We start from the raw sequence: 27,895 nt of genomic DNA, 5'->3' as shown, positions 1-27,895 counted from the left end.
CTACAGTACAAATCCCCAGATTTAGAGTTCAGCATCTGAAGTTTTGGTGACTTTTGAAACAAAATGTAATGTATTATAAAAACATTGGTTTTAGGCTTTTTACTCCTCTGCCTGAAATACATACCAGCTCTATCGAAAACTCCTTATAGATCAGCAGCTTAGGTGTAATAGTGTACTGAGTAGACCATAGCATTTGGAGTCAGGAAGCCTGCTTGGGGTATGGAGTCTGATAGCTGTGTGAATGAGGCAACACATGTAACCTCTTTGAGCCTCGTCTCCCACATCTGTGAAATGGTGATAAAGATGCTTGTCCTGCCTCCTTCCCTTACTTATTGTATTATTGTAAGGATGAGTTGTAAAAGTGAATGTGAGAGCTTTTTGTAAATTATAAAACCTATGCAGATATTATTGTTATAGTAATTCTCAGGTTTTCGACCAGAGTAAAACTCTAATGAATTAGCCTTATAGTCAGATTAGGTGTTGCATGCCTTTACTTATTTAATTATATAATAAGATGAAATCATTTGAATTTAACATGCTTTTTATGGTATGTTTTCTCACAGTACTTTAGTTTTTATGATGTTTTTCTTTGGTGTAACAAAGGAAGGCATTGTTTTCATCTGTAATTGTTTCCTTCAGGTGGCAGTTTGAGGAAATGGTTTCCAAGCTCTTCGCTGAAATTAGCTATATAGAGAACACAAAAGTGTATCCCTGTGATTTGTGAAATTGTCTCTGTAGGACACAGACCCTCTTGTCCTGGAGTGGAGCTGGCCAGCAGAGGGTGCACAAGCTTTCCCAGGAGCTGGCTTCAAAGGCTAGGCTGGGCAGACCTGACTGGTGCCATCTGTGTTTGCTGTCTGATGATTAAGAAGTACTATAAATGAAAAGGTTCTGGCACACCAAAAACACAGTTACCAAATGGAAAGAGAGAGCAGTCTTAATGTCACTTAGCAATGTGGCAAGTACCTGCCGTAGTTGGTGAGTAGGAAGTTTCTAATAATTGGAGTTTGGTCTTCTAGCATGGGTTATTTGTTTTCCACCTCCTCCTGATACTCTTTGCCTTTTCCAATAATTTCTTTCTCTTTCTGGATTCTTTGCCCTTACCGTCTGAGCATCTGCAGTTGTTGGCCTTATGTGGTCTAACAAATTGAAGTCTTTTAAAAGTGATCTTTCGGGGCGCCTGGGTGGCTCAGTCGGTTAAGCGTCCGACTTCAGCTCAGGTCACGATCTCACGGTCCGTGAGTTCGAGCCCCGCGTTGGGCTCTGTGCTGACAGCTCAGAGCCTGGAGCCTGCTTCCGATTCTGTGTCTCCCTCTCTCTCTGCCCCTCCCCCGTTCATGCTCTGTCTCTCTCTGTCTCAAAAATAAGTAAACGTTAAAAATTAAAACAAAACAAAACAAAACAAAAAAAACCCCAAACTGATCTTTCTCTGAACTTCTATGGCCCTAGGGTAAATGGGTCCTGGATCCAACTGTCTACAGCACCCTGTCTGGGTCCCCTTACCAAGGCTCTCACAGGTTCCATGGCATCTTTTCCTTCATGTAAATGGGTGACTGTTAGAAAAAAGACTTTGAGACTTTTCAAGTGTTACTATTACTACTACCCATACCATCTTTTTTTCCTTCCTTCCCAAGCACGGATCCTCTACCTGTGGATATTGTGTAGAGTTTATATACATAACGATTGTAAAAATATTTTCATAAGTTTCCTGAATATAAAGGTTATTTGAGTTTACTTAAAAAGAAAAAGAACATTTGAGATGTGTGAAGAAGAAAATAGAAGGAACTTCTTGAGCGTTTCAATCAGAGAAAACTAAATTCTTCCAGACTTTTCCTATACATATGTATATTTGTTATTATATATATTAATTTTTAAAAATGAGATCTTACTAAAGGTACGATTTTGTACCCTATTTTTTCCCCCACCTAAAAAAATCATGGACTTCTTTCCATATCAGTAAATTTAGGTTTATAAGCAATATTTTTGCAGGCTCCACACAGTCAGCACAGAGCCCGATGCAGGGCTCTATCTCATAAGCCATAAGATCATGACGTGAGCTGAAATCAAGAGCCAGATGCTCAACCCACTGAGCCACCCAGGAGTCCCTAAGTAACATTTTTAAGTAGCTACATGATTTTCCCTTACATGGATATACAGTAATTCAGTCAGTTTTCTGAAGATGACTATTTAGATGGTGTACAGTTTTTCAGGATAATGTACAACAGTGCTGTGACAAATGCTTAATATATTCTTCTGGTTACATTCTTAGGATATAATTCTAGAAATTGAATTTTCCATCAAATTTATTCTTCAAGAATTTTCATATGGGGGCGCCTGGGTGGCTCAGTCGGTTAAATGTTTGACTTCGGCTCAGGTCATGATCTTGTGATTCGTGGGTTCAGGCCCCACATCGGGCTCTATGCTGACAGTGCAGAGTCTGCTTCGGGTTCTGTGTCTCCCTTTCTTTATGCCCTTCCCCGCTTGTGCTTGCTTCTTCTTTCCCTCTTTCTCTCTTCCTCTCTCAAAAATAAATAAACATTAAAAAATTTAGACAAAAAAGAATTTTCATTTGTATTGACAGAGTTTCCTCAGAAAAGGTTTCTCAATGCAGTCTCCCCTGACAGTGTGTGAGTATGCTTGTTTTTCTATACCACTGATCACAACATTTCACTTTGCCAAAATGATAAGTCAAATACTTAATTAAGCCATCATGCTCTTTTTAAATTTTTTTAAATGTTTTTATTTATTTTTGAAGGAGAGAGAGAGACAGAGCATGAGCAGGGGAGGAGCAGAGACAGAGGGAGACACAGAATCAGAAGCAGGCTCCATCCGGGCTCTAAGCGGTCAGCACAGAGCCCAATGCGGGGCTCGAACTCATGAACTGTGAGATCATGACCTGAGCCGAAGTCAGACGCTTAACTGACTGAGCCACCCAGGTGCCCCCATCATGCTCTTTTTTAAAAAAAGTAGTGGTCCTGCCATTCTCCTGGTCACCCCAGAAAATTAAGCCAAAAGGCAGCAGTTCTCCAACTGTTTGGTCTCAGGACTCCTTGACACTGAAAAATTATACCCCCAAGAGCTTTTATTTGTATGGATCATAGCTGTCAATGTTTACTATGTTAGAAATTAAACCGAAGAAAAATGCAAATATTTATTAAGTCATTTAAAATAACAGTAATAAACCCACTACATATTAGCATGAATACCATTTTTATTAAAAATGTTTTCCAAAAGAAACAAATTAATGAGAAGAATGGCATAGCTTTACATTTTTGCAAATCTCCTTAATATCTGGCCTCTAAGAGAAGATGACCAGATTCTTTTTTTTTTTAAGTATACTTAACACATAGTGTTATATTAGTTTCAGATGTACAACATATTGATTTAACAATATGTACATTACTCAGTGCTCACTGTGATAAGTCACTGTTTGTCACCATGTGATGTTATTATGATAGTATTGGCTATATTTCTTACACTGTACTTTTTGTCTCTGCAACTTATTTTAAGACTGAAAGTTTGTACCTCTTAATCCTCTCACCTGTTACACTGGATTCTTATGTTTGCTTCTGTATTGAGTCTGTGGTGATTTGTTGTTCTCTTTTAGATATGTGAAGAAAAGCTGATCTCACAGAGAAATGTGAGTAGTTAGAAAGAGGAGGAGTACTTTAATAGTCTCTTAGGATGAATGTGAATCCTCTTATACTAAATTCCAATAAGTGGTAGTTTCTTTTTTTTTTTTAATTTTTTTTTTAACGTTTATTTATTTTTGAGACAGAGAGAGACAGAGCATGAACGGGGGAGGGTCAGAGAGAGGGAAACACAGAATCTGAAACGGGCTCCAGGCTCTGAGCTGTCAGCACAGAGCCCAACGCGGGGCTCGAACTCACGGACCGCAAGATCGTGACCTGAGCCGAAGTCGGCCGCTTAACCGACTGAGCCACCCAGGCGCCCCAGTGGTAGTTTCTTAAAGGTGAATTGCAATATAATACTTGAAACCATATCAGTGTACTTCTCTTACTCTGTTACATTAAAATCCATTGATCGTCTTGCACTTTGAATGGATCTTTTACCCATGTATGATTTTGTGATACCGTATGTGTCATCTGGAAAATATTGGTTCACTGAGTTGTGCATGTCTTCCAAACGTTGACACATTTTATTATACCATGTCAAAAATACCTTATTCTCCTCAGAACAGTGTTGAAGTGTCAGAAAGCTGTTAAGCTAAGCATGGTGGACACAAGTTTTCTAGAATTCTAACTTTTTGCTTAAACGCTTGAATTTTATTAATGGCGACAAATGGTGTCAGTTGTTTTCCTGCCAGGCTTACTTTGTTTTTGAGAAAATGCCAAAGTACAAATGGTGTTCCATGAAAACAATTGTTTCGCTTCATCAAGGATACGCCGAAGTGAAACAGACTTTTTTTTTTTCTCCTGTCGATGCATGGTTGGTGAAGAAAATAGTCACCTGCAGTACAGTTTGGTGCCACTGCCTTGATTCAGACTAAGGTGCCAGCAGTTTTATCCACCATTGCCTGTGCATCATCAGTGCACCTGTCACCACTGTAAAAAAAGACAAAGAATATGTTGATATTATTAGGAAAAGAATTTTGACCTTTTGTGGACCCCCTTAAAGTGTTTTGGGCCCCTAGGGATCCCTGGATCACACTCTGAGAACCTCTAGTCCAAGGTAATCATAGGAACCCATTCTCTTTTCAGAGACTGATTTAGAGATAGTTTGTGACTCTCAATTCTGGCCAGAGAAATCCGAGAGCAAGCCTGTTGAGGAGCTTGTGAGATAATTTCTCCATCCCTAAAAAAAGACGTAAGAAAGAAATAGTCCTTTTCTTCCTCTGGATGTTGCTGTGTCAGTGTGATGCCTGGAGCTGCAGCAGCCACGTCGTAACTGGCAAAGGGAACGAGCCTTAGGGTGAAGGTGATGCTCAAAGAGCAGGATGGAGAAATGGCAAGAGCGTGGGTCCTTGATGACATCCTTGAACTAAAGATGAAACCACACCTAGAACTGGCCCAACCTCTGGACTTCCAGTCATGAGAGATATTTTTCTCTCATTATTTAAGCCAAGATCTTCTGTTACTTGCCGTTGAAAGCACCCCCCAAAGACATTTTTCGTTAGTGTGATGAATATTTTTAAGTGTTTGGTGGCCATTTGCATTTTTTTGGTGAATGTTTGTTGATGGCATTAGCACATTTTCTACTTAGGAGGTCATTTCTAAGTATTTTCTAAGTGTTCCTTATAGATCAATAGTACATTGTAGTGTTTTGCAGTATCTCCACTGGAGTCTTTTGTAGCATATCTTCCCATAAGTTTTTATAAACAATGTATTAGTCTTTTTCTTTCATTTTTAACTTTTTAGCTTTGGCGTCATGTTCAAAAGAGTCTTTTCTACCCTACTTTTTAGTAAGCACATATATTTTTTAGGCCTATTAAGGAGTATTTTTTACATTACCTGGAATTTATTTTGGTGTTAGATATAGCATTGGCATATAAATTTATTATTTCCAAATATGTAGGCCATTTTCTTTTTCTTTTTCTTTTTTAAAGATTTTATTGATTTATTTATATTTTATTTATTTATTTTTTAGTAGTCTCTACACTCAACATGGGGCTTGAATTCACGATCCAGAGACCAAGAGTTGCATGCTGTACTGACTGAGCCAGCCAGGCACCTCCCCTAAAGATTTTATTTTTTTAAGTAATCTCGATACCCAACATGGGGTTTGAACCTACAATCACGAGATCAAGAGTCCCATGCTTCACCGACTGAGCCAGCCAGGCACCCCTTCCTTTCTCTCTCTCTCTCTCTTCCTTTCTTCTTCCTCTCTCTCTCTCTCTCTCTCTCTTTCCCTTTCTTTCTTTCTTTCTTTCTTTCTTTCTTTCTTTCTTTCTTTCTTTCTTTCTTTCTTTCTTTCTTCTACACCCAAGTTGGGGCTTGGACCCACCACACCCAAGATCCAGAGTCACAGGTTGCACCAGCTGAGCCAGCCAGGCTCCCTGGTAGCCCATGTTCTTCAAACACTTTTTTGAATAGTCCAACCATAACCTACTGGTTTGAAATACTAGCTTTATTACAAATAGAATTCTTACATGCATTTTGACTAGTTTCTGGATTATCTATTCTTTTTCAGTGCTTTGACTATATATCCTAGCACTAGAGACATGGCTAAGTATACACATACTTGATGTATAGTGTACTCTAATGTCTGGAAAAATGAGTACTTCCCTACCCCCTTTCCCCGATGCCACCGCAACTAGCATCACTATTTCCCTTCCAGTATTTTCCTGGCACTTTCTGCATGTGTCTTCTTCCAGATAAACTTTTAAATTATTTGTTTAAGCTTCTCAAAAACATTTTTGGAATTTTGAATGAATTTCTTTAATTTTATGGATGATTTTGGTGAGAATTTACATTTTTACAATATTAATCTTCAGCTTCAGAAACCCATGTACCGTCTTCCTGTTTATTAAAATTATCTTCCATGCCCCTCTGTAGAGTTGTATAGCTCTCTTCATATCAGTTCTATACATTTCTGGCTAAGTTTATTCCTGCGTATTTCATATTATGTTTGTTATAATCATAAGAGGAACCTTATCCCCTGTATGTTTTCTATTTTGCTATTGATGTTAAAAAAAACATTCAGCTTATATTTCCAGATAGTTTTGGCTTCTTAAAAAAGAATAAGCACACAGGATACTATCATTTGTGTTAGTACAGTATATACTGTGTGAACTTGATTTATGAGGTATGACTGTTTAAGGCTGTTTAAGGAAACAGAACATACCAGAAGCTAGATCTCAATGAATATGATCTTTCTAAGCTGGTTATGTTATAGCAACAAGAACAACAACTTACTGTAAAAAAAAATTAAGGGTATTATCCTCAAGCAAAAAGTTTGCCACCACTGAGGATATGAAAAAGAATTAATAGGCCTGCTATGAGGACATTATCTGAAAATAAAATTTCAAAGATGTTTATTATTGGAATAAATGGTAATCTCTCAAAGTGACTTACTTGAAGGGTCAACACTTATTTTGATGTCCACATCTAGTTTTTAGTTAAACAACATCACTTTTAGACACACCTTATGTTATCAGGTGGCAAAAAAATGGCTGACAAGTTTTATGTGTTTTGTTGTTGTTTTAAAAGAATCATATTGTTTTTGTATTAAATAAGATTCATGTTGCCCCAGGCATTATGGATTGGCAGTGTTTCAGCTGTTGGGAAAATGAAATTTGCCAGTTTTCTAAGATCATTTAAAATAAACAAATTTCTTTTCATCCACATTATGGATTTAAAAAGCATGTGTGGGCTAGTCTTGTATCTTAATCACCATTTAAAATGTTTCTATAGAACATATGGTTCTAGGGCGCATGGGTTGCTCAGGTCAGGGGCTTAGGTCAGGATCTCACGATTGGTAGGATCGAGCTCCAGGTCAGGCTTGTGCTGATAGCATGGAGCCTGCTTGGGATTCTGTCTGTCTGTCTGTCTGTCTCTCTCTCTCTCCTCCCCCCACCCTGTCCCCTGTGCCCACATGTACATGTGCTCTCTCTCTCTCTCTCTCAAAATAAACTTAAAAAAAAAAAAAAAGAAAATGTAGTTCTGAGCTTTTAACAGCTGACTTACAGATAATATTAGAAATAAGACCTTTTATAGATTGAAGATCACAAAGGTTTCTCTACATGATGTGATCGAGGTTAAATATATAATTCTTTCTTGGGACTCCTGGCTGGCTCATTCAGTAGAGCATGTGACTTTGATCTTGGGGTTGTGAGTTCAACCCCCATGTTAGGTGTAGAGATTACTTAAAAATAAGTCTTTAAAAATATTTTATATATACATATATAACATTATGTATGTATGTATGCATCTATCTATACATATATATATAATGTTCTTAAGCAACTTGCTATGGCATTATTATTCATGGGCTTTAAAAAATAATTCCTAAATTTATTGATTTTTTTTTAGTTTATATAATTTCTTGGAATAAGGTTTATTGTATGTTTAGGTAAAGAGTGTTTGTATCCTTTATTTCTTTGGGTGAGGAGTCTGGCTCCAAGTCAGAATCCTATGTGTGATGTTTCAGGCCTGACCATAGGCAATTACAAGATTTTCCTGGAAGGCCTCATGGGAAGAGCTACCATTCCCACACAAGAATTGGGGTACAGCCAGTGCATTGCAGTTTTCTGGAGTGATTGCAGTCAAGGCTCCCCTGGGCAGTCATGCTCAATAATGAGGACTGCTGCTGAGATACTTTCTCCACTTTGGTGGCTCAGTACTATTCCCCTCTTAGCTCTTCTTCCCCCAGCCCCACTCCCCTTTGCCCATGGATCCATAAAAAGGCAGGAGACAATTTCCCCCATCTGTGCTGCATCTACGTGATCCTTACCGAGTGCCATTCCGCAGGGAAAAATGGAATGCTGGAGAGCTGGTGCCTCTCGTTGCCTCTTGCTTACACCGTTGCAGTAAGTAAAAGGCTCGACTGTTAATTTCAGTTTGGCTGGTTGTCCTAATTTACCATTTCAGTACCTGATTGCTCAACAGTAGGAGGTGGGAATGGTGTTCCTAATAATTTACTAATTTTTCATCTGATAGATTTTTTCCTTTTCAAACTTTAAGGGGTGCCATTTATTTTTGTTTAATTTTATTTAAATGCAAGTTAGTTAACATACAGTGTAATAATGATTTCAGGAGTAGAATTTAGTGACTGATTCATCACTTACATGTAACACCCAATGTTCATCCCAACAAGTGCCATATAGAAATGTTTCTGGAATTCACTGAATAATAATTTGACTTTATATTTGTGAGGTATGATGTATTTTATAACGTTCTGTGCAAGAACTTTGTAACTTAGGAATTCTCTCCATTTTGCAAATGAGCCAATAGGTTCAGGCCCAGTAAGTGACTTTTCTAAAAGTCATGATAATAGATGGTTGGACCAGGACTTGAACTTGAGGCTTATTATATTCTTAGTTTAGCACTTTCTACTCTGCTTCCCTACTTCATTGTTAAATTAGTCTTACCTTCTTGGGAAGTTGGGACGACTTTAGGGCTGTTTAAACTAAGAAGTATAGTGCAAGGCTTGATTCTGTGGTGTTCATGAAGCCTTCTGGAAGTTATAAGTTAATGATAATGACAGTAATATCAGCTAAAGTTTACTGAGCACTTACCATGTATCCAGCACTACATTACATATATATTTTACGTAGATCACCTTCTGTGACCTTCCTATATCTTAGAATACTCTTATTAGCCACCTTTGAGTAAATTAACAAAGTATCCCGTCAGAGGTTGTGTGGTAGCCGGTGGCAGAGCCTGCACTCAACTTAGTCCAAACCCTTTGCCTCTCCACTTGAAACTGCTTTCCAAGAAGACTTGAGGTGATTCTGTCCTACTTTGCAATATTTCAGCTATTAAAGAGGAATAAGAGGGGCTCCTGGGTGGCTCAGTCGGTTAAGTGTCTGACTTCAGCTCAGGTCATGATTTCGCGTTGGTGAGTTTGAGCCCCTGGTTGGGAACTGCACTGACATTGCAGAGCCTGCTTGGGATTCTATCTCTCCCTCGTTCTCTGTGCCTGTCCCACTCTCTCTCTCAAAATAAATAAACTTAAAAAAAAAAAAAGGAATAAGAGAATTCTCTGGAACAGAATCTCCTAATACAGTATTTCTCAATGTTGAAAAATGTATAAACCTCCATTTAAAGGGGAAAAAATTCTCAGATCTCTGGGTTGACTTAAATTAACATATTGTTATACAAATCTAGGTAAAAGTCCTTGTGCATAGAGCTCTTTTTCAACTATAAAATCAAAATAAGTATAAATACCATCACAAGGCCAATAAAATTCAAATTAACAGCATGATGTGACTGCTGATGTGTTACCAAAACTAAATTGCAGCTCTCATTATTAATTAGGTACTGACCTCCTCCACGTAGGTTCACTTGACTTCAGCCCATCTTTGCTATCACGTGCTGTGTATCTTCTCAATTCCCTTACCACTTTTCTCAATTTGAGATACTGCAGAATCTTTTGCGGTGTGCTATATACTCAGATGCTTCATTTCCATATTATATCTGTGCTGCTTGTTGCCAACAAGATCATAAATGCAAACCCAGGCACTGAAATCAAGTAGCAGTTATACCTTTGCTCCTATTGATTTTGTTTTTAGATTGTCATAATAAAAACACGATTTAAAAAATTGTCATAGGACCTCAGTTTGACAAACCCAGTTTGCTTGTTTGTTTTTAATTCTTTTAAGTCATCTCTATACCAACGCACAACCCCGAGATCAAGAGTCACATGCTCTACTGACTGAGCCAACCACGCACCCCAAACCCTGTTTTAATAGGTGTGTCCAGTAGGAGATTTTTCCTGAAGAGCAAGGAATGGAGATCTGTTGTAATGACCTTCAGAAGGTTAAAATGAGGTGGTGGATGGCCATCATGTTTTTAGCTCCTGTCCATGCTAAAGTTTCTCTTTCATGGGTGTTTATAACCTTGTGGTTCTTTCTAGCCACATATAAGAGCTTCTCTCATTGAAAGCAGGATTTCCTTCCCATTGTTACAGTGTTACTGTTTTTGTTACTAGGTGACATGGGTTAATAAACTCAGAAGGCCTCATTATTAACCCATACATTCTATCTCTCTTCCCCTTCTTTTTCTTTTCTTCTCTTTTCTTTTCTTTTCTTTTCTTTTCTTTTCTTTCCTAAAAGAAAATAAAATCTTTTGTAAGATTTTATTTTTAAGTAATCTCTACACCCAACATGGGGCTCTGATTTATAACCCTGAGATCAAGAGTTGCATGCTTCATCAGGTGCCCCCCCTTTCCCTTATTTCTGTTTAACCCAGACTTAAGCCCCGTGAAGTCCATCAGCTGCACCCCACCCTCACCCCTCCTTCTCCTCTATCCTCTTTATTTTTTTATTTCTGGTCATTTTGGGCTTATTTCATGGTCATCAGTTCTATTCACCCTCAATTCCACTGTCCTAAGTCACTACTACTTTCTGTACTACCAGCCTAGACAGGCCTAATCTAGATAAAAACAAATATATTGCCCCCAGACTGCCAGGTGGTAGAGGAAATCATATAACTGCTTTACCAGGTTACTTTTTTTTTTTTTTTTTTTAAGAGAGAGAGAGAAAGAGAGAGTTCAAGCGGGGAGAGGGGCAGAGGGAGAGAGAGAGTCTTGAGCAGGCTGCAAGCTCAGCCTGGAGCCCAACACAGGGCTCAATCCCATGACCCTGGGATCATGATCTGAGCCAAAATCAAGACTGGGATGCTCAACTGACTAAGCCACCCAAGTGCCCCACTATCAGGTTACTTTTGGTTACAAATAACAGAAAGCTCAGATTGGCTTAAATAATTGAGGGAATGTATTGGCTTAATAACTGAAAAAGCCAGAGGTGGGACAGGCTTCAAATGAAACTTAATCCAGCTACTTAACAATGGCATCTAACTTCTTTTTATCTTTCAATTTTTCTTTCAGAGTTAGTTTCACCCTAAAGTTGTACCATCCTGAGGCCAGACCAAGATGGCTTTTGTTATGTACTGAATTGTGTCTCCCCAACTCTGCCCCAATTCATGTGTTGAAGCCCCAACCCCCAGTGTGACTGTTGGAGATAGGGCCTTTATTGAGGTAATAATAGTTAAGTGAGATCATAATGGTGGGGCCCTAATCCAATAAAACTGTGTCCTGGGGTGCTTGGGTGGCTCAGTTAAGCATCCAGTTTCAACCACAGGTCATGATCTTTCCATTCCTGAGTTTGAACCTCCTGTCTGGCTCCATGCTGACAGCTCAGAGCCTGGATGGAGCCTGTTTCAGATTCTGTATCTCCCTCTGTCTCTTCCCCTCCCCCACTTGTGTTCTGTCTCTCTCTCTCTCTCTCTCAAAAATAAATAAACATTTAAAAAAAATTAAAAACAAACAACTGTGTCCTTATAAGAAGAGAGACACTAGAGAGACATCTCTTTCCCCAAACATGCATGGAGGACACAGCTGTCTACAGGCCAGCAAGAGATACCTCACCAGAACCTCACCAATTCTGATACCACCTTGATACTGAACTTCTGGCTGCCAGAACTGTGAGAAAATAAATTTCTACTTTTTAAACCATCCAGTCCTTGGCATTTTGTTAAGGCAGCCTGAGCTAACTAGTAACAGCTTTCAGCAGCTACAGGGCATCATGTTTCCTCTTTCATCCATAACAGGTACGAGAAACCATCTTTGTCCTAAAATCTCTGGCAGTAGACCTAAGGTGCACTCTGTTGGACAAGTTTAGTCACATGCTTACCTCTAAACCAATCACTATACCCATAGGTTTGGAATGTGGCTGATTGGCTTAGCATAGATTGAACAGTTCACCTCTAGTTTCAGCCAGGTCTCGTGTGGCTTCTCTACAAACTCAAAGATTTCAAATACACAAGCTATTTATTAGTGGGGAGTGAGTGCTCAGGAGGCCACCAATAAATGATCACTAATGTGAGTCACAACTTCAGATGGACCAATTAGCTGTTAACATTCCTTTACTCAAATGTTGTTAGTTTTCTTTTCCATTTTTTTCTGTTCCTCCTTTTCTCAAGTTCCCTACCTTGCAGCCTCTTCACAAAGAGAGCATCAGGGATTCGGGTGGGGGTTGCCTGGTGGCTCGGTCGGTTAAGCATCTGACTCTTTCTGCTCAGATCATGATCTCATGGTCATGAGATCAAGCCCCACATCGGGTTCTATGCTGGACATGCGCCCTGCTTAAGATTCTTGCTCTCCCTCTGCCCTTCACCCCAACTTACTCTCGCTCTCTCTCTCAAAAAAAAAAACAAAAACAATTTTTTTTTTAAAGTTATTAAGAAGAGAGTATTGGGAAAGGACTCACTGAACAATTTTCCCTTCCACCACAAACTCACCTGTTCTCACTCATCAGAGGATGAGATTGTTCTTGACATCTTACATAGTTAACATGTTTTTGGTGTACTTAATTCCCCACCCTTCCTCCCACTTCTTGAAATTTGTTTGTCAACCATCCATCTCTTTCCAGTATTTTCATTCTGTTTTTTTTTTTCAATATTAGATTTTCTCTCATTCTACAAAGATACTCAAGATTCTCTGCATCTTAACAAATAACTCTTCTTTGATCTAGGTGACACCTCAAGATTTAGCCAAGTTCTCTCTTTTCCTTTCCACCGCCTATCAGACTCATCTCTATTCACTACCTCCCCTACTCATATTGACCTACTTATCCCTCAACTCTGCCTTCTGCTGGCACAGCCAGGATCAAAACACTTTGATAAAGGTCATCATTGATCTCTGCTTCCAAAACCTGTTATTTTTAGTTTCTTTTAGTGTTCTTTAGTATTTGATCACAGAAGCTGATTCTTCTTCCTGTACCCGTCTCCTAAGTGTTGTATTACTATGAGTTCCATCTGTCTCATTTTTTCTCTTGGTCAATTCATCATGACTTCAGCCACCACCTGGAAACCAGTGATCTGTCTCCCAAATCTACATCTCTAGTGCCTACCAGCTACCTAAATTCATATTGCAATACCCATTTAAATATATTGTGGGATCCTTAAAATTTGTTATGTGCAAACAATCTATCTTCTCTTCTCTACCACTGTCCCACCATTGTCATAACCTTTTTTCTGAATTCTGTCGTGAATAGTCTCATCTTCTACCCAGCTACCCAAGCCAGAAGTTGTGTTTCATGTTTGGCTTCATCCTGCTTTCACATCTAGTCATTAAAAAAACAAACAAACAAACAAACAAAAAAAACAAAAAAAAAAACTATTGATTCTGACTCTAAAATATGTCTTGACTTGGCCCCTTCCTTGATTTTCATGCTACTGTCTTCTCTAGCTCCCATGATCTCTGACAAATTCTTATTGTGTGGAGCCCTCATTTAATCAGTTCTGTGTAGGAGTGGTTCTCAACCATTGATGTGCACCAGGATCATATATGAAGATTTTAAAAGCTATACATGCAAAGGGGCTCCTGGGTGGCTCAGTCAGTTAAGTGTCCGACTTTGGTAGTTTGGTAGTATAAAACCATCATTATAGTCTTTATAGAATACAAATCTGGTCATGTTGCTCACCTTGTTTAAAACTCTTCAGTTGTTGTCAATGCCTTTAGAAAAACATTGAAACTGCTTAATTTGGTAGAAAGATTCCTATCTAGCTCCGGCCTAAATTTCCAGCCTTATAAACACCTCCCACCCCTACCCCCACCCCCTGTCTGCCCTTCACATCATAGACTGTAAGCATACAAAGTTAATTCTTTTAAATAAACTTTTCATTTTAGAACAGTTTTAGATTTATAGAAAAATTGTGAAAATAGCATAGCTACCATATATTCCATACCAAGTTTCTCCTATTATTAACATCTTATATTAGTATGGTATATTAGTCGCAATTAATGAACCAGTGTCAATACATTACTGTTTACAGTAAAGTACATAGTTTACTTGGATTTTCTTAGTTTTCACCTAATATCCTTTTTCTATTCCAGAATCTCAGTCAGGACACCACATTGCATTTAGTTGTCATGTCTCCTTAGGTTCCTCTTGGCCCTTACAGTTTCTGAGATTAACTTTTTTTTTTTTTTTTTTAAATGTTTACTTTGGGAGAGAAATAGAGCATGAGCAGGGGAAGGGCAGAGAGGAAAAGAGAGAATCCTAAACGGGCTCTGCCAGTGCAAAGCCCAACACAGGGCTCAATCCCACAAACCGTGAGATCATGACCTGAGCCAAAATCAAGAGTCCAATGCTTAACCAACTAAACCACACAGGCACCCTTCAGATTACCTTGTTTTTTTTGATAACCTTGATGGTTTTGAAGAGTACTATCAGGTATTTTAAAGAATGTTCCTCAAATGAGGTTTGTCTGATGTTTTTCTTACGATTAGACTGGGGTTATGGGTTTGGGGAGAGGAAGAAGAACACAGAGGCAAAGTGCCATTCTCATTACATCATGTCAAGAATACATACTATCGACACACCTAGGTGGCTCAGTCAGTTCAGTGTCTGACTCTTGATTCTGGCTCAGGTCATGATTTCGTGGTTTGTGGAACTGAGCCCCAAGTCAGGCTCTGTGCTAACAGCATGGAGCTTACTTGGGATTCTCTCTCTCCCTCTCTCTCTCTGCCCCTCCCCACTCATTCTCCCTCTTTCTCTCTCTCTCTCTCTCTCTCTCTCTCTTTCTCTTCCTCTCTCTCCCAAAATAAACATTAAAAAAAGAATACATACTATCAACATGACATCACTGTTGATGTTAACTTTGATTACCTGAGTTAGTGTTTGTCAAGTTTCTCTACTTCAGAGTTAACTTTCTCCCCCTTTCCATACTGTACTCTTTTTTTAAAAAATAGTTTTATTTATTTTTGAGAGAGAGACAGAGTGTGAGTGGGAGAGGGGGCAGAGAGAGAGGGAGACACAGGACCCAAAGCAGGCTCCGGGCTCTGAGCTGTCAGCACAGAGCCCGACACGGGGCTCGAACTTGGGAACCTCGAGATCCTGACCTGAGCTGAAGTCGGACGCTTACCCAACTGAGCCACCCAGGTGCCCCTCCATACTGTACTCTTTAGAAGGAAGTCACTCTGTGCAGCCTGCACTTAAGGAATGAGAAGTTATGGTCCACCCCTTGAGAATGGAGTATCTACATAAGTTATTTGGAATTCTTCTGCATGGGAAATTTGTCTCCTTTCCTTCATTTATTTATTTAATCAATCATTTGTATCCATATGGACATATGGATATTTATTTTATTTGGGGTTTATAACCCAAACTATTTTGTTGCTCATAGTGTTTCAGCTTTGGCCCCATTAGGAGCTCTTTCAGTTGGCTCACATGTCCCTTTAACATACCTCTTTCATTGTGGGGTTTGGGGGTTTGTTTGTTTTATTTTATTTTTGAGCACTTCCTTACTTTCTGGCACTTATTAGATGCTCCAAACTCATCTTGTATATTCCTTGCCCCAGTCCTAGCATCAGTCATTTCTCCAAGGAGCATTAGTTCCTTTTATTAGAGAATAGTAGTAGAAACCAAGATCTGGGTGCTTCATGTGCTTGTTGCTACTGGGATGTGGTTACTTCTAGGCCTTCTCAGCCAGCAGAGTAAGGAAATATATGTATATATCCTAACTTGCTAACATGTATATACATATCTACAAATATTTCTATATGTGACATCTGTATTTATATAAAGCTGTACATGAGTTCATACTGATAATTCCATTTCTAATCCATTACCACATGTATCATTCCAAGCTTCTTCCCTTTGTTTGTAACCTTCCATTCCCAGTGAGAAACCTGGTTCCCACCATCTACTATTTTTTTTCTTAATTGTTCAATTCCAGTGTGTTTTTATAGTGCTTTCAGAATTGTTAACCCTTTTTCAGCTGGATTACAGTGCTTATTATACTTCTTGCCTTTAGTTTTAAAGACTAATTCATTTTCAAAGTTACCTTATTAGCATCTTTTTCCAAATTAATTTTTATTTCCTGAATGTACCATATGCTTTCACACTTTTTTGTCTTTAATTGTGCCAGTCCCTCTGCCTGCAATGTCCTGGCTTTTATCCTTATCTCCTTGGAATATTGCCACTCATTCTTCTAGACCCAGCACAGATTTTGCCTCCACCCAGAAACTTTCCTGGCCACTACCAATAGCCTTTAATCATTCATTCTTCTCTGCTCTAATAGCACCTTGTACCCACTTTTACCACACATGCGTCAGGACTCCTTGTTTGCATCTCATTCTTCTTCACTGGATGGTAAGATCCTTAAGGTCAGAAACCAAATGGATTTGTCCTTGGATTGCCAGGACTTAACAGTAGTGGATATTGTAGCTTAGAATCCTCTTGGATGAAAAAATAACAGAAAACCTAATAGTGGCTAAAATATATAAGGACTTATTTTCTTACCTAGCAAGAAGTCCAGAGGGAAGGTGGTAACTAACATTGGTTTACCTGTTCAGGGTTGCCATCAAGAATCAGATCCTTTCCCTCCTTTGTACATAGCATTGCATCTAAGTTCAGGAAAGAGGTAGGGTGAGATTGTGCCAGCAGGATATCCTCTGCCCCCTTTTCCTCTGTAGGAAAGCAACGACATTAGCTCCTTAACAGGTTTCTGTCAGCTAGAACTTGGTGTCTTGTCTCCTCTAGCTGTAAGAGAAGCTGGAAAAGTGAGTTTTTAGGAAGACTAATCTTTTGAATAAGAACAAGATGGTGGAATAATCACAGATGCTCCAAGTAATCACAAGACCACAAGGAAATCAGGGATCTGTTTCCTATTGGATAAAAAGCCTAAGGATAGAAAACCAGTCCAAGAAGACTCTTCAATACAAGAAAAAAACATGAGTGATCCAAGTGGGAGCACAGGTAGAAAGCACAGATTCATCTTTTGTAGAATCTAACATACTCTGGCCATCCACTCTATAATCCTAGACAATTCAATATTCCTCTCTGGAGACCTTCATCTTGTCTTTTCTCATGTAGAAATTGTACCATTCATGTGAATCCTACTTTTTATTCTTTGGCCCCTTTTCCTGTTATGCCTTCTGTGGTTTTGCAGTCAGAATTCTCCCTGATAGTCCATGGTGCAGTTTGCCTTGTTTTTTTGCAAGTTATAACTAGTTGTAGTTCTTTAAAGTAGAATTTACACAGTGCTATAGCTTCTGCTTACCTAAATTCCATGTTATTTTGAAATTATAGAAATACATTCATTTGGACACCTTTATTCACTGATTCTGTATTTCAGGCTTTTTATACCTAACATCCATTTATGATATAAAGTTTTTATAATATTCCATTTTGTAACAGGGGAGCGTTATTGATACATTAGTCCAAAATGTGACTGGGTAAATCCTGTATATGTGTACAAGTACCTTCTGCCATCTGCTACACCTAGGGATAGAGACCTTTGCAATGAACAAAAAGCAGAAGTCTCGTTAACAGATGAACTACATCAATCTCATCCATGTGCATTTTTTACTAACACTTGTCGAGACTGATAGCACATAAAGTATGCATGTAACTTAGTACCCTTTCTCAGCCCACCAAATCTAATTAATGCCTCCAGAGGTTACCATAGTGCACACAAATGTGAAATGCCAGGTGAATGAGTTAAAACAGATTTCATTCTGGTCCAGCATAATGATTTTGGAAACAACTTCCAGTGTAAATAGAATGGTATATCCTTCAGATGTTTAGGATTGAGGCCCCTTTAAGATGGGCTGACATGAAATCCCTTAAAGAACTTGTGAGTCCCAGTAGACCCTCGTGAGTACATGGTGTGGCCCCCTTTAAGGGCAGTCATAGTGACCAAACACTGAGCATGAGATTTCCATTTTGAAGCTGCAAAGTGACTGATGTCATGGTGTGATCAAAGTGCTCTGCAAATACTTACTGTAATTATTGTTGTTGTTCTGTTCTTGCTAATAGCCTTATTTATACCCTGAAATTATAATCATCCATAGAAAGATTAAAACAAGATGTATAAGTTTTCTGAGCTGTTTGCCTCACAGATGGTCACCCTTGGAGTTCTTAGAAATTGCCAGGGTTAATTGAAGCTTTAGTTTTCACTGCAGTGTAGTTGATACTTAAGTGTCTCTTACCTGTCGGCTTTCACTATCCAAAAACAGTACAACAATAGCACTTTAATTTGCTCTCATTAATGCTAGCCTCTCAGGTAATGTTAGTGCAGTTTTATCTAGATGATGTTTGTTCCTCTGAATGAAACCTTTGTACCAGCTTCCCAACTGAGAAGAAAAGCTAAACAGTGACAAAGGTAAAAACACAAATGTCTCGCTAATTTATCTTTTAAGATGCTCAGAACCCAGGAAACATCAAAGGGGAGTTAACTTTTAAGTGGAGGGCAGGCATTTAGTGTATGATTAACAGCAGTTTCTTTTCCTGTGATTTCAGTTAGCTGAGACAACTGGGAATCATTCTTGGGGAGCCTAACAAATAGTTTTTGCTTAGAGCCAGCTGAATGCTCCAAGGATAACTGTTACAGATTCACACAAACAGCAGTACTATTTGCTCTAGTTCTTTGGTGCTTTTCTGGTAGTATTGAGATGTGAGACAGCAATCTTAGGATCAAGCTTAGATAGAAGGCAAGTAAGGTCCTCCTTTGCCTCTAACCCTCAGCTGTGTAAAAGTAGAAGACCAGCGAGAATAAAATGGGTATTAAAATGTTACGTTATTTAGGTGATACAAGAGCTCTTTGCCTGTATCTTGAGATTTGAGTATTGGCAAAAGTGTAACGATGCTTTCCTAAATCTGGGGACTAGTGTCTCCCACTGGAATTGCTTGCTATTTAATTAAGGCCCAAGAGAAGAAACAGAATTGCAAAAAATGAAGGAGGCCTCCTTAAATCAGTCAGAGCAAATTAGCAACCCCAGTAAAGACTGGAGAATCAATGCTGTAATCCTTCTTGCTTGCAGGTATGATGTACAAAAGTAGAAGGCAAATGGGTGATTTATATGTATGTGAATAACAAAGATGTAAAAACAACATGCAATGAAAGGTAGAGCGTGGACTCTCCAGTTAGACTGCTTGAGTTCAAATTCAAGCCTCATCAGTTATGGGTTGGGTGACCATTAAGCATGTTAGTTTTATGTCATCCTGTATGGGTTTTTCCTTTGTAATGTGGGTGTAAAAATAATGCCCTGTGATAGGGAAATAGAGGTTAAATAAGATAATACATGTAAAGTGCTTGGAATAGGGTCTCACACATGGCAAATAAACTTAACTTTTTTATTAGTTGAGATTTACATGAAAGATAAATTGGGATCAGTGCTTTTACTTCCTCAAATATTTTTTTCAGTTTTCAAAATTTAGTATGGAGTGTTTCCTTCAACTGAAGTTATTCTTTTTACTTAAAAAGTACTTAAAACTATTATTCTATAAAAATTAAATTTTCAGTTATTTAAGAAACACTTTTTCATGTTTGTAATATGAAATATCCTTGTACATCTTACATATTCTGGTAGAATATGGTATAGTTTGTTGGTATGGTAAAACAGATGGGTGAGTCATTGTGAAAAGGGCTCCATTTTAGTAGAGAGCAAAGCCTTTTGCCAAAATCGGAGGTAGGGCAGAGATCTTCCTTCTATACCAAGGCTTCTTCTTTTGCTATGCACAAGTGATTAGCCCAGCAGAGTGGTATTAAAACCATCTTCTCCTTGGCTTGTCATACTGTATGTGGAACCTGAGGCATTTTGTACATTTGTGCTTTTCCTTGCATTCTAAAATAGGTCCACACTTAGCTGTATCTAAGCTGGCAGAAAGTCTGTCAGCATTTCATGGCATACCTCTGTGTACTTACAACTAAAAAGTATAATGTTGTAGATAATAAAATTCTGATATTTACTCTGATAAATTCTGATATCACTCTGATATTTATCTGAGCTTCAGTTCCTTTTTGGATCTGTTCCTTAGTGATTTCTTTAGCCAATTAACTACTCATGACTGAGTCGTGGCATTGAAATCTCAGAGGGCCATGGCCCTGAAGTCATGCTCATTCTGTTTCACTTTGACCTTGACAAGACTCGATAGGAAGAACCACTATGGGATGGTGAGCTGCAAGTAGGAACCTATAGGCAAAGTAAGTAAAAGAAAGTAAAGTAAAAAGTAAATAAAATACCGTATGATTTTATGGACTAGAATTTGATATGGCAGAATTGGTTTGAGCTAAGTTAAATGAAGGGTGAAGACCACAAAACTCTTTCAGGTGCTTCCAACAATAAACAAAAACTTTCTAAACACCAAACAAGGGTTTGTGAAGATTTTTGTTATCTTCATTTTTCTCTTCTCTGAACTAAAGGAACTCAGACTAAATATCAGCCTTAGCAATTAAAGCACACTAAAACACGTCTAAAAAACTCTTACTTAGGCTTCTCCCTTTTAGATACCCTCAAGTTTTATTTCTGACAAACACTTGATAACTTGAAACTACAATGAGAAGCGCCTAAGTCTATGAGAAAAGCTGCATTGTAACAATGTAGCCAATATTCAAACAATTCAAATATACACTTGTTCTACTTATCAGAGTTATGCTGGCCTCATAAAACAAAATGGTAAGTGTTCTCTCCTCTATTTTCTGAAAGACTCGGCGTAAGATTTTGTTATTTCTTCCTGAAGTGTTTGATATTCACTAGTGAAGCCATTGGAGCTTGCAGTTTTCTTTGTAGGCAGGTTTTTTGTTTTTTATCATGGTAAAATATATATAAAATTTAACATACATTTTAATCTTTTTTTTTAGTTTATTCGTTTTGACAGCGTGCACGCGGACATGTGTGCAAGTGGGGTGGGGCAGAGAGAGTCCCAAGTGGGGCTCAATCCCACAAACTGTGAGATCATGACCTGAGCTGAAATCAAGAGTTGGATGTTCACTGATATGAGCTGCCCAGGTGCTCCCCATTTTAATCTTTTTCAAGTATACAGTTCAGTGACATCAAGTATATTCACGTTGTTGTGCAGATATCACAACTATCCATCTCTAGAGCTTTTTCCCCAACTGAAGCTATATACCCATTAAACACTTAACTTCCCATTCTCTCATCCTGGTAGCCCACCACCATTCTACTTTCTGCCTCGATGAATTTTTAACTATTTTAGGAACTTCATGTAAGAGGAACGATACTACATTTGTCCTTTTATGATTGGCTTATTTTACGTAGCATAATTTCTTCAAGGCTCATCCATGTTGCAGCATGCATTGAAATTCCCTTCTTTTTAAACTGAATAATATTCCATTTTACGTATATGTTATTTTGTTTATCCATTCATCTTTTGGTAGACACTCAGGTTTTTTTCCACCTTTTGTCTATTATGAGTAATGTTGCTATAAACATGATGTACAAATATCTCTTCAAGTCCTTCCTTGCACTTACTTTGGATATACATCCAGAGGTAGAATTGCTGGATTGCACAGTAATACCATGTTTGATATTTTGAGGAATTGCCATACTGTTTTCCACAGCATCTGCACCCTTTTATATTCCCACCACCAATGCACAAAGGTTCTGGTTTCTCCACATCCTTTTTTTTTAAATAATAGCCATCCTAATGGGTATGATGTTTATTTTGCTTTTAATTACAAATTAAATTTATTTAATAAATTTAGGGCTATTTGAATTTTTTTTCTTGTGCTGTTTTGGTAAGTTATTGCTAAATTGTGGTTTTGATGGCATTTATCTCATCTAATAAATGGAATATAATTTTTTGTAATACTTCATTATTAGCTTTTCAATGCCTATAGGGTCTGTGGTGATGCCTCCTATTTTATTCCTGTTATTGGAAATTTGTGGGGTTTTTTTCATTTTTTTTCACATTAGATGAGTAATGTGCTGAGGTCATAACAAGGTTTGAGGGAAGCACATGTCACACAACACAACAGCATGAACACCCAATCCTTACACTTAAGAACTACAAAAGGATCCAGAAATTTGCATTGTTTGAGACACAAGTGTTGGAGATTAGTCTTGCCAGAAGCTTATCAGTCTTATTAATCTTTTCAAAGAATCAGCTTTGACTTTGATTTTCCCTGTTTTGTCCATTTTCTGTTTCATTGATTTCTGCCCTTATTTTTTTTAATATTTATTTGTGTGTTTGTTTCAAGTATTTATTTTTGAGAGAGAGGAGAGAGCACAAGCAGGGGAGGGGCAGAGAGAGAGGGAGACAGAATCGGAGGCAGACTCCAGGCTCTGAGCTGTCAATGCAGAGCCAACGCCACTGGGTCTCAAACCCACAAGCCCTGAGATCATGACCTGAGCCGAAGTCAGACACTTAACTGACTGAGCCATCCAGGCGCCCCAATGTTTTATTTATTTTTGAGAGAGAGAGAGGTATAATGCAAGCAAAGGAAGGGCAGAGAGAGAAGGAGACACAGAATCCAAAGCAGGCTCCCAGCTCCCAGCTGTCAGCAGAGCTGCTATGTAGGGCTCGAACTCAGGAACTGTGAGATCATGACCTGAGCTGATGTCAGACATTCAACCACCAAGATGCCCCCATTTCTGCTTTTAGTTTCTGTTGTTTCATTCTTTCCACTTACTTTGCATCCCATTTACTATTTTTCTAGCTTCTTAAGATTGAAACTGGATCATTGATTTGAGATCTTTCTTTCTTTCTAATAGAAGCATTTAAAACTATCAATCTTCCTCTAAACATAGGTACATCCTATAAGTTTTGATATTTTAACATTTCATTGTTATTTAGTTCAACATATTTTCTAATTTACCTTAAGATTTACTAACTCATGTAAATCTTTGACCTATATGTTGTTTAGATGTGTGTTGCTTAATTTCTAAGTATTTGGGAAAATTTCTAGATATCTTACCCTTTAAAGTTTGGATTAAAAAAGCAAGAACCAACAATATGCACTTTAAATGTAAGCGCACAAATGCATTTAGAATGTGTATATATATATATATATATATATATACACGCATATACACATATATATATGTAAGTATATGCGTATATATATATATACATATGCGTATACATATACACATATGCGTATATGTAAGTATATATATGTGTATATGCGTATATATATATATTTATATATATATATAAACATATGAAATACTGCATAAGACAGCTGGTAGGATTATATTAATCTTAGACAAAGTAGACTTCAAGAAAATAACTATTACCAAAACTCAGGAGGAATATTTATTAATGAATCAATTCATCAGAAATATTAACATTAAACATTGTTAATGGCCAGAAAGCATACTCTGTATGATTTTAATACTTTGGGATTTACTGAGACTTATCTTGTAGAATGGCATATGTGGTCTGCCTTGGAAGATATTTGCCAATGCACATTCACAAAAATGTGCATTCACAAAAATTCTCAACAAGATAGTAGCAAACCAGATCCAACAATACATTAAAAGAATTATTCACCATGATCAAGTGGGTTTTATTCCTGGGATGCAGGGCTGGTTCAATATCCGCAAATCAATCAGTGTGATACATAAAAGAAAGGATAAAAACCACATGATCCTCTTAATAGATGTTGAAAGGCATTTGACAAAATACAGCATCCTTTCTTCTTAAAAACCTTCTTTTTGAGGGATAGAGTAGGGATTTGAGTAGGGATAGAAGGATCATACCTCAAGATCATAAGAGCCAAATATGAAAGGCCCACCACTAATATAATGGGGAAAAACTGAGAGCTTTCCTCCTAACGACAGGAACATGACAAGGATGTCCACTCTCACCACTGTTTTCAACATGATGTTAGAAGTCCTACCCTCATCAGTCAGACGACGCAAAGAAATTAGAGGCATCCAAATCAGCAAGGAGGAAGTCAAATGTTCACTGTTCACAGATAACATGTACTAGATGTAGAAAACCCAAAAGACTCCGCCAAAAAAACCCTGCTAGAATTGATACATGAATTCAGCAAATTCACAAGATATAAAATCAATGTTCAAAAGTTGGTTGCATTTCTATATACCAATAATGAAGCAGCAGAAGAGAAATCAAGGAATCTATCCCATTAACAATTTCACCAAAAACCATAAAATACCTAGGAATAAACCTAACCAAAGAGGTGAAAAATCTATATACTGAAAACAATAGAAAGCTTATGAAAGAGATTGAAGACACAAAAAAAATGGAAAAACATTCCACATTCATGGATTGGAAGAACAAATATTGTTACAATGTCGGTACTACCCAAAGCAATCTACATATTCACTGCAATCTTGATGAAAATAACACCAGCATTCTTCACAGAGCTAGAACAAACAATCCTAAAATTTGTATGGAACCAGAAAAGCCAAAGAAATAGCCAAAGTAATGTTGAAAAAGAAACCCAAAGCTGGAGGCATCACAATTCCAGACTTCAAACTATATTACAAAGCTGTAATTATCAAGACAATATGGTACTGGCACAAAAACAGACAAATAGATCATTGGAATAGAATAGAGAACCCAGAAATGGACCCACAAATCTATGGCCAGCTAATCTTTGACAAAGCAGGAAAGAATATCCAGTGGAAAAAAGACAGTCTCTTCAGCAAGTGGTGCTGGGAAAAGGACAGCGGCATGCAGAAGAATGAACCTGGACCACTTTCTTACACCATACACAAAAATAAACTCAAAATGGATGAAAGACCTAAATGTAAAACAGGAAACCATCAAAATCCTAGAGAAAACAGACAACAACCTCTTTGACTTTGGCTGCAGCAACTTCTTACTTGACATGCCTCTGGAGGCAAGGGAAACAAAAGCAAAAATGAACCATTGGGACCTCATCAAGATAAAAGGTTTCTGCACAGCAAAGGAAAAAAAAATCAGCAAAACTAAAAGGCAATCAATGGAATGGGAGAAGATATTTGCAAATGACATATCAGATAAAGGGTTACTATCCAAAATCTATAAAGAACTTATCAAAATCAACACCCCAAAAAAACAAATAATCCAGTGGAGAAATGGGCAAAAGACATGAATAGACACTTTTCCAAAGAAGACATCCAGATGGCTAATAGACACATGAAAGGATGCTCAACATCAACATCCCTCATCATCAGGGAAATCACCAATCAAAACCACAATGAGATACCACCTCACACCAGTCAGAATGGCTAAAATTAACAACTCAGGCAACATCAGATGTTGGCAAGGATGTGGAGAAAGGGGAACCCTTTTGCACTGATGGTGGGAATGCAAACTGGTGCAGCCACTCTGGAAAACAGTGTGGGGTTCCTCAAAAAATTAAAAATAGAACTACTCTGCAACCCAGGATTTGCACTACTAGGTATTTATCTGAAGGATACAGGAGTGCTGTTTCAAAGGGGCACATGCACCCCAATGTTAATAGCACTATTGACAATAGCCAAAGTGTGGAAAGATCCCAAATTTCCATCTAGTGATGAATGGATAAAGAAGATGAGGTATATATTTATGATGGAATATTACTTGGTGATCAAAAATAATGAAATCTTGCCATTTGCAACAACATGGAAAGAACTAGTGTATTACATTAAGTGAAATAAGTCAATCAGAGAAAGACAAATACATGATTTCACTCATATGTAAAATTTAAGAAACAAAACAGATGGGGCGCCTGGGTGGCTCAGCCGGTTAAGCGTCCGACTTCAGCTCAGGTCATGATCTCACGGTCTGTGAGTTTGAGCCCTGCATCAGGCTCTGTGCTGACAGCTCAGAGCCGGGAGCCTGCTTCAGATTCTGTGTCTCCCTCTCTCTGCCCTTCCCCTGCTCACGCCTCTGTCTCTCTCTCTTTCTCTCAGAAGTAAATAAACATTGGGAAAAAAAATAGATGAACATAGGGGAAGGGAAGCAAAAATAATATAAAAACAGGGAGGGAGACAAACCATAAAAGGCTCTTAAATATAGAGAACAAACTGAGGGTTGCTTGAGGGGTATTGGGAAGGGGTGAGGGGCATTAAGGAGGACACTTGTTGGGATGAGCACTGGGTGTTATATGTAAGCGATGAATCACTAAATTCTATTCTGAAATTATTATTACACTATCTGTTAACTAACTTGGATTTGAATTAAAAATCATTATAATAATAAAAATAATAATCAGTCTTTAAAAAATACAAATAAAATAAAACAGAATCCTTACCCTCAAAACATCAAAATCTAGATGGTCAAATCATGCAAATACACACAAAAAGTTAACAAGTTAATGCCTCCTGAGTGGTGTAGCCTGGTAGATCCCCCAACAGTCAGAGGAAGATGTCTCTGTGTATTGGGCTGGCCCAGGACGACGCTGTAGAGAAGGTGGGACAGGGTTATAAGGGATCCATTAAGACGCAAGAGTAGATAGGGCAAAGGACAAAGAGGAAGAGGAAGAGCACTCCATGCAGGAGGAAATCATTAGCCGCAAGGGGGGAAACACTAATAAAAAAGAAAGGAAGAAAAAAAAAAAGAACAAATGTGCATTCAGCTGTTATTAGGTATAGTGTTCTTTATATGTGTCATTTAGGTGTTAATTCTTCCATATACTTATTCTTGATAGTTTGTTTCTGAATGTTCTTTTTATTACTGGGAGAGGGGTATCGAAATCTTGAAGAATTACTGTGAATTTGTTAATTTATCCTTTTAAAAAGTTTTGTTCATTTTTGCTTCATGTATTTTGAAGCTCTGTTATTATGTACATGCACATTTAGGATTGTATGTATTGATAAATTGGCTCACCATTATTAAATGTCCCTTTTTATATCTGTAATACTCTTTTTTGTGTGTTAGTCTACTTTGTTATTAAATAACAAAAATTCAACTAATAAATTATAAAGATCAAGTTGGCTTTATTAACCAATTCACAAATCAGGCAGCATCCCATCTAGCAGGTAGAAAGATCTGAAGGACTACAGAAAGGAAAAGGTTTTTGAAGGTAAAGAGGGAGCAGAAAAAAGGAAATTATTAGCAAAGAATCCATTGTTTTAGGCAAGGTTGCCCTCCTAAGGAGAAGTGAAAGGGTGTCTCAATAAAGTCCCTAGTGCTGACAAGGAAAGTCTCATGCTGACTGATTAAAGGTTACATTTCTGGGGGGTTAAAATTACAGTTAGGTTAGGTATTAAGTCTTATTTTACTGACTTGGGGCCTTACCCTAAGTGATGCCATTTGGGTCTGTGGTTTTATTTTTAACACTATTAATATAGCTCTGCCAGTTTTCTCATGCAACATTTGCTTAGTATCTCTTTTTATTTTAATTTAGTTGTATTTTTATATTGAAAGTGCTTTTCTTATAGACAATATGTGGTTGAGTCTTGCTTTTTCATACAAATTGACAATCCATGTCTTTTAATGGGAATCCATTTACATTTAATGTAACTGTTGATATAGTTGGGTTTAAATATGCCATCCTAGGGGTGCCTGGGTGTCTTAGTCGGTTAAGCA

General features: G+C 37.9%; 1 protein-coding gene and 1 non-coding gene across 11 annotated transcripts in view; one reads left to right on the top strand and one right to left on the bottom strand.

Annotated features, from left to right (window-relative positions):
* METTL8 (methyltransferase 8, methylcytidine) overlaps nt 1–27,895 on the top strand; it is a 96,833-nt gene that overhangs the window by 10,308 nt on the left and 58,630 nt on the right. For 8 of the 10 annotated variants that reach the window (XM_042994693.1, XM_042994692.1, XM_042994690.1 and 5 more), the window contains exons 1-2: nt 2,582–2,627; nt 3,608–3,640. The exons of 1 other annotated variant lie outside the window; for it this stretch is intronic. The gene's annotated coding sequence lies outside the window, so the exon portion shown is untranslated. Of the gene's footprint in view, nt 1–738; nt 979–2,581; nt 2,628–3,607; nt 3,641–27,895 lie in introns of those variants that run through there. One more of the 10 variants, XM_042994696.1, reaches the window with a different exon arrangement.
* On the bottom strand, nt 22,339–22,447 carry LOC122241779. Its single transcript, XR_006222002.1, has one exon. It is a non-coding gene; the product is annotated as a small nucleolar RNA U13 (small nucleolar RNA).

This window comes from Panthera tigris, chromosome C1, assembly GCF_018350195.1.
Source record: "Panthera tigris isolate Pti1 chromosome C1, P.tigris_Pti1_mat1.1, whole genome shotgun sequence".
Lineage (NCBI taxonomy): Eukaryota > Metazoa > Chordata > Mammalia > Carnivora > Felidae > Panthera > Panthera tigris.
The sequence above is the reverse complement of the archived record's forward strand: the minus strand, read 5'-3'. Positions and strand labels throughout refer to the sequence as shown.